General features: G+C 38.6%; 1 pseudogene; it reads right to left on the reverse strand.

Moving 5' to 3' along the window:
- Positions 1-6619: 6619 nt before the first annotated feature.
- Positions 6620-7690, reverse strand: LOC128652029 (PIN2/TERF1-interacting telomerase inhibitor 1-like; annotated as a pseudogene).
- Positions 7691-8391: the final 701 nt, after the last annotated feature.

The raw sequence follows: 8391 nt of genomic DNA on the forward strand, positions 1-8391 counted from the left end.
ACCATCGCCGCCGCAGACCTTCAAAATTTCGCCTAAGTTATCAAAAAAGCTGTCAAAAAGCTGCGCACCAAGTACGGGGCGATGAGCAGTGGACTGTGAGAGTTATCACTCATCCGATCTCGCTCCTCTTCGGCTTTTTGACAGCTTTATTGCTAGCCTGTCACTAAGCACCCACACTAACTACACTGTTTTACCCCCTATACCAGCACCCCCGGAGCCCCCCGCAACTAAATAAAGTTATTAACCCCTAAACCGCTGCTCCTAGACCCCGCTGCAACTCTTATAAATGTATTAACCCCTAAACCACCGCTCCCGGACACCGCCGCCACCTACATTATTCCTAGTAACCCCTATCCTGCCCCCCCTATACCGCCGCCACCTATAATAAAGTTATTAACCCCTATCCTGCGGATCCCGGACCTCGCCGCAACTAAATAAATAGTTTAATCCCTAAACCGCCGCTCCCGGACACCGCCACAACCTATATTAAACTTATTAACCCCTAATCTGCCCCCCCCTACACCGTCGCCACCTATAATAAATTTATTAACCCCTATCCTGCCCCCCTACACTGCCGCCACTGTAATAAAATGATTAACCCCTAAACCTAAGTCTAACACTAACACCCCTCTAACTTAAATATTAATTAAACAAATCTAAATAATATTTCTCTTATTAACTAAATTAATCCTATTTAAAACTAAATACTTACCTTTAAAATAAACCCTAATATAGCTACAATATAAATAATAATTATATTGTAGCTATTTTAGGATTTATTTTTATTTTACAGGCATCTTTCAATTTATTTTAACTAGGTACAATAGCTATTAAATAGTTAATAACTATTTAATAGCTACCTAGCTAAAATAAAGAGAAATTTACCTGTAAAATAAAAACTAACCTAAGTTACAATTACACCTAACACTACACTATCATTAAATAAAATATTCCTATTTAAAACTAAATACTTACCTGTAAAATAAACCCTAAGATAGCTACACTATAATTAATAATTACATTGTAGCTATTTTAGGATTTATTTTTATTTTACAGGTAACTTTGTATTTATTTTAGCTAGTTAGAATAGTTATTAAATAGTTATTAACTATTTAATAACTACCTAGCTAAAAGAAATACAAAATTACCTGTAAAATAAATCCTAACCTAAGTTACAATTAAACCTAACACTACACTATCATTAAATTAATTAAATAAATTAGCTACAAATAACTACAATTAAATTAAATAAACTAACTAAAGTACAAAAAATAAAAAAAGCTAAGTTACAAAAAATAAAAAAAATAAGTTACAAACATTTAAAAAATATTACAACAATTTTAAGCTACTTACACCTAATCTAAGCCCCCAAATAAAATAACAAAGCCCCCCAAAATAAAAAAATGCCCTACCCTATTCTAAATTAAAAAGTTACCAGCTCTTTTACCTTACCAGCCCTTAAAAGGGCCTTTTGCGGGGATTCCCCAAAGATTTCTGCTCTTTTGCCTGTAAAATAAAAATACAACCCCCCCAACATTAAAACCCACCACCCACATACCCCTAATCTAACCCAAACCCCCCTTAAATAAACCTAACATTACCCCCCTGAAGATCATCTACCTTGAGTCGTCTTCAGCCAGCCGACCACCGATGGAACCGAAGAGGAAATCCGGAGCGGCAGAAATCATCATCCAAGGGGCGCTGAAGAAGTCTTCCATCCGATGAAGTCATCATCCAGGCAGCGCTGAAGAGGTCTTCCAACCGGGCGATGTCTTCTTCCAAGCTTCTTTCTTCCGGATCCATCTTCATCCCGCTGACGCGGAACATCCTTCTTTCCTGACGGACTAACGATGAATGAAGGTTCCTTTAAGGGACATCATCCAAGATGGCGTCCCTTCAATTCCGATTGGCTGATAGGATTCTATCAGCCAATCGGAATTAAGGTAGGAAAAATCTGGTTGGCTGATTGAATCAGCCAATCAGATTGAAGTTCAATCCGATTGGCTGATCCAATCAGCCAATCAGATTGAGCTCGCATTCTATTGGCTGTTCCGATCAGCCAATAGAATGCAAGCTCAATCTGATTGGCTGATTGGATCAGCCAATCGGATTGAACTTCAATCTGATTGGCTGATTCAATCAGCCAATCAGATTTTTCCTACCTTAATTCCGATTGGCTGATAGAATCCTATCAGCCAATCGGAATTGAAGGGACGCCATCTTGGATGACGTCCCTTAAAGGAACCTTCATTCATCGTTAGTCCATCGGGGAAGAAGGATGTTCCGCGTCGGCGGGATTAAGATGGATCCGGAAGAAAGAAGATTGAAGATGCCGCTTGGAAGAAGACATCACCCGGATGGAAGACTTCTTCAGCGCCCCTTGGATGATGACTTCTGCCGCTCCGGATCTCCTCTTCGGTTCCATCGGTGGTCGGCTGGCTGAAGACGACTCAAGGTAGGATGATCTTCAGGGGGTAGTGTTAGGTTTATTTAAGGGGGGTTTAACCTCTCTAGCTTAACTTGGTTCTGCAGCTACACTGGTAAATAGCTAACCAGTTAGCTACAACATAAAACTCATAACTAAAGTGCTAGAAAGTACACTAACACCCATAAACTACCTATTAACCCCTAAACCGAGGCCCTCCCGCATCGACTAATTAACCCCTAATCTGCCGCTCCGGACATCGCCACCACTATAATAAACATATTAACCCTTAAACCGCCGCACTCCCGCATCGTAAACACTAGTTAAATATTATTAACCTCTAATCTGCTGTCCCTAACATCGCCACAATCTACATTACTGTTATTAACCCCTAATCTGCTGCCCCAAAATCGCTGCCACTATACTAAAGTTATTAACACCTAAACCTAACCCTAAGTCTAACCCTAACCCCCCTAACTTTAATATAATTTAAATAAATCTAAATAAAAATAACTATAATTAACTAAATAATTCCTATTTAAAAATAAATACTTACCTATAAAATAAACCCTAAGCTAGCTACAATATAACTAATAGGTACATTGTATCTATCTTAGGTTTAATTTTGATTTCACAGCTAATAGGTACATTGTATCTATCTTAGGTTTTTTTTTTATTTCACAGCTAAGTTTGTATTTAAATAGTTATTAACTATTTACTAGCTACCTAGCTAAAATAAATACAAATTTACCTGTAAAATAAAACCTAACCTGAGTTACACTAACACCTAACCTTACACTACAATTAACTAAATTAAATTAATTAAATACAATTAAATAAATTACAAAACACACTAAATTACACAAAATAAAAAAGAATATTTAAAAAAGAATATTTAAACTAATTAACCTAATCTAATAGCCCTATCAAAATAAAAAAAAAACCCTAGCCTACAATAAACTACCAATAGCCCTTAAAAGGGCCTTTTGCGGGGCATTGCCCCAAAGAAATCAGCTCTTTTACCTGTAAAAAAAAAAATACAAACAACCCCCCTACAGTAAAACCCACCACCCACACAACCAACACCGCAAATAAAATCCTATCTAAAAAACCTAAGCTCCCCATTGCCCTGAAAAGGGCATTTGGATGGGCATTGCCCTTAAAATGGTATTTAGCTCTTTTTCCGCCCAAACCCTAAGCTAAAAATAGAACCCACCAAATAAACCCTTAAAAACACCTAACACTAACCCCGAAGATCCACTTACAGTTTTTGAAGACCCGACATCCATCCTCAACGAAGTGGCAGAAGTCCTCATCGAAGCCGGAAGAATTATTCACCCAAGCGGGCCGAAGTCTTCATCCAAGCTGGCAGAATTCTTCATCCAGACGGCATCTTCTATATTCATCTATCCGGCGCAGAGCGACTCCATCTTCAAGACATCCGGCACGGAGCATCCTTTTCAATCAACGTCTCTTCCAGAATGAAGGTTCCTTTAAGAAACGTCATCCAAGATGGCATCCCTTGAATCATGATTAGCTGATAGAATTCTATCAGCCAATCAGAGCTAAATGCCCTTTTAAGAGCAATGCCCATACAAATGCCCTTTTCATGGCAATGGGGAGCTTAGGTTTATTTAGTTAGGATTTTATTTAGGGGGTTTGGTTGTGTGGGTGGTGGGTTTTACTGTTGGGGGGTTGTTTTTATTTTTTTTTACAGGTAAAAAAACTGATTTCTTTGGGGCTATGCCCCGCAAAAGGCCCTTTTAAGGGCTATTGGCAGTTTAGTTTAGGCTAGTTTTTTTTTATTTTGGGGTGGCTTTTTTTATTTTGATAGGGCTATTAGATTAGGTGTAATTAGTTTAAATATTTGATAATTTCTTTTTTATTTTGCGTAATTTAGTGTTTGTTTGTTTTTTGTAATTTAGTTAATAGTATTTAATTAATGTAATTTATTTTATTGTAGTGTAAGGTTAGGTATTAGTGTAAGACAGGTTAGGTTTTAATTTACAGGTACATTTGTATTTATTTTAACTAGGTAGTTAGTAAATAGTTAATAACTATTTAGTAACTGTTCTACCTAGTTAAAATAAATACAAACTTGCCTGTGAAATAAAAATAAAACCTAAGCTATTTACAATGTAACTATTAGTTATATTGTAGCTAGCTTAGGGTTTATTTTACAGGTATTTAGTTTTAAAAAGGAACTATTTAGTTAATGATAGTAATTTTTATTTAGATTTATTTTAATTATATTAAAGTTAGGGGTGTTAGGGTTAGATTTAGGGTTAGGTTTAGGGGTTTATAACTTTAGTATAGTGGCGGCGACGTTGGGGGCGGCAGATTAGGGGCTATTAAATTTATGTAGGTGGCGGCGACATTGGGGGCAGTAGATTAGGGGCTAATAAGTGTAGGTAGGTGGCGGCGGTGTCGGGGATGGCATATTAGGGGTTAATAAGTGTAATGTAGGTGGCGGCGATGTCGGGAGCGGCATATAATAAGTATAATGTAGGTGGTGGCGATGTTAGGGGCGGCAGATTAGGTGTAAATAAGTATAATGTAGGTGGCGGAGGTGTCGGGGGCGGCAGATTAGGGGTTATTACATTTATGTAGTTGGCGACAACATTGGGGGCAGCAGATTAGGGGTTAATAAGGGTAGGTAGGTGGCGGCGGTGGCGGGGACGGCAGATTAGGGGTTAATAAGTGTAATGTAGGTGGCGGCGATGTCGGGAGCAGCATATATATAGATTTTCTTTCCCCTTAGGAATCAATGGGGCTGCATTATGGAGCTTTACGCTCCTTTTTTGCAGGTGATAGGCTTTTTTTTCAGCCAGCTCTCCCCATTGATGTTTATGGGGAAATCGTGCACAAGCACGTAAAAAAAACTCAAAGCAGCGCTGGTATTGGAGTGCGGTATGGAGCTCAATTTGCTCAACGTTTATATATTGCCTGCTAACGCCGGGTTTATGAAAACCTGTAATAGCAGTGCTGTAGGAAGGTGAGCAGTGGCAATAAATTGCAAGTTACACCAAACAGCTCTTACCGCAAAACTCGTAATCTAGCCGTCAGTTTGCTGACATGATATAAGCCCCACTGGCACTCTGAGCAGCTGCACTATTTAAAATGCTGGTTCACTGAGAATATCTAGCTATGCTTCACATGCACATGCAGAGAAAAATACTAACACTAATAACTTTTACTAGAAGCATGCTCTCCAATAGATGTATATTGCAATTATGTTTCTATTCAAAGATAGAAACCATCTATGTGCATATACATTTTGACTGTAATGTCCCTTTAAGAAGCAATAATGGCAAGGTAAATATATTTGGGGGAGAGCAGCAAAATGATTCTTTGCCTGTGTAGCCAAAATTCCTAGCACCGGCCCTGACAGTATCATCTGTCTCCTCCTCCGAATTTTCAACACCCATCCATGGCATTGCTTATGCCACATTTACGGAAGGATTTCTGGATAATTTCTGGTGGTATCGATTCCCAGGCATCTTTAACCCAATGACAAACAGTGATATCTGGCCTCTGAGGCAGGTCAAACTTGGTTGTTGTTACCGCATCAGACAGAGCATATCCAATTGACCCCCATCTGGTGAAGTAAGTCTTTAAATGGCTTATTTAGACAAATGTTGAGCGATTGAAGTTGCAATGTCAATCCACCTGTATTAACGGCAATGTCAGTGCACTCATTGGTGACAGATGATTTGATGCTGTCTTTAAGATGTGCACTAAACATGTCCCACACCAGTAATGCTCTCTTGCTTTGCAGACTGCCAGGTTGACGGCACCAAACATTATCAAGCCAAATTTTTTTTTTTTTTTTTTTTATGGGTATGTTCTGCATTCACATACTTTAATCCCAGTGGCAATATCTGAAGTGTAAAATCAAAAGAGTTTACAGTTACATTTGGTCTTGGAATAAGACAGAACAAATACACTTTTTGATCTTTTTATTGGATGGCACAAAGATTTCTGTACAAATTTGACTCTGATATGGCCTTGCATATGGCACCTATAGGGGAAAAGAAACACTTTTTATATAAATGTACAGTTTTCAGATGTGATAATATACCAGTTTGTTAATTCATTCAATAGTAAGCTAAGCCAATAAAAAAAGAAAATATTTATGAATAAAAAAGACCATGTTCCGAGGATTTACTCAATTTAGAGAAACTAGGCCTTTTTTTAATCTGATTGATTTTTCTTTTTCTTCTTTTTCTTTTTCACAGACTGCTCAGTAAGAATAGGACCCTCCTCCTCCAGCGCCTCCTTGTTGTCAGTACTTGTCTCATATTCTCTTTTGCTTTTCTTTTTACGCTTTTTGGGTTTCTCATGTACAGTTTCACACTCAGAGGTTTCAGAAGGCTCTTTATCCTCCGTTGTATTCTCAGTGTTCTCAGAAATCATTTCTTTATTCTTTCGCTTTTTCTTTGACCTCTTCTGTGATTCCTGATAATCAGTGCCACATATAGAATCCTCATTCTCTAGATGTTTAACAGTTTCAGGTTCATCTAAACAATTTGAATACAAATCTCTGTCTTTTTTCTTGTGTTTTTTCTTTTTGGACTTCTGCTTTGTTTCTTCAGGAGAAATCTCATCTGGATATGTATCTTCTGGGGCAGTTTCCACAAATTTTGTTTGGGATTTCTTTAGCACTGCCATACGTATGGCAAAATACTCATTTACTGACATTGTGCTTGTTATGGTGTTTGTAGGTTCAGAGTCATTTGAAGGCATCTCTTGTTTGTGTTCTTCACTCTCCTCTGAGTCAACTTCCAATTCCTCCTTTGGCAAACTTCATATAATGAACTCGTTTCCTGGAAGTCTTGGACTTCTCTTCCAAGCTGAAAGATTTTTTTTCTTCTCCAGCTTGAGACTCAGACTCCGAAGTTCCATGGAAATTGTTCAGTTCAGCCAGAATCTGATTAAAATCATCTTGGTGAGCTATCCAGTTATCCTCATGATTAGTGGTTGCTCCAAGGCCAAGGCCAAAAGTGTTGTTCTTTACTTGCACCTTAACGTGTTCTGTGGATCCTTGTTCTTGCGCCCCGGGACCCTTGCCCTTGGACCAACCCATCTTTTCAAGCATCTTTTGGCCAAATTTGGATTCATCTTTACTCCAGGTGCTATTTCTTGGATCCACAGACCACTTTTGCTTTCTGCGGGGCTCTGCCAGCATCGCCATGACACCGGAAAAAGGGACTTGTACTTTGGAAATTACGCCACCTGATAGAACTATAACTCCATGTTTGAAAAGGGCACTAATGTCATCAAGCCAAAATTTCACTCCGTCTTCGTCCATCCAACCTTGGTTGAGCTCTAACGATGACACCAGATGGGAATTTCACATTTTTCTGCAGAGTTTTTCGCTTAAAATTAATCAGCAGTTTCAGTTTTGTTCCATCCGCCATGAAGAATAGAACAACTGTGAAGTGAGTTTTCTCGTGACTGGTTGTCTTCACAAGAACAGTCTTCTCTCCTTTGGAATGAACAGAACGATTTCCAGGCAAATCAAACATCATGGGTGTTTCATCCATGTTGCCAATCTGACCAAGGTCATAGTTGTGTTGATGACGAAGTTTAAGAACAAATCTGTGAAAGCTGTCAACGTTTGCCTCGAGATCCTTTGGCAGTTTCTGTGATAGCTTTGTTCTTTGGCGTAACATTAAATTATGCCATTCTATAAGGCGTGTACACCATCCTGCTGAAGCTACAAAATTCGAATTAACACCAACCTCATCAGACTTCTTGAGTTTCAATGCTTGGAGATGTTTAGCTGTTTGTAAAATGGCATAGCCATTCTGTGCTCCATGACCCAATCATATAAAGTTGATTCCAGTTTTGGATATGCAGATGATAATCCTCTGCAGGCCTTCTTAGTCCGCGGCATCATTTCTAGTTCTGCTTTCTTTTTACGCCAGTCACGAACTGTACTCTCTGCTATAGCAAACTGATGC

The sequence above is a fragment of the Bombina bombina genome, chromosome 3, assembly GCF_027579735.1.
Source record: "Bombina bombina isolate aBomBom1 chromosome 3, aBomBom1.pri, whole genome shotgun sequence".
NCBI classification, from domain to species: Eukaryota; Metazoa; Chordata; class Amphibia; order Anura; family Bombinatoridae; genus Bombina; species Bombina bombina.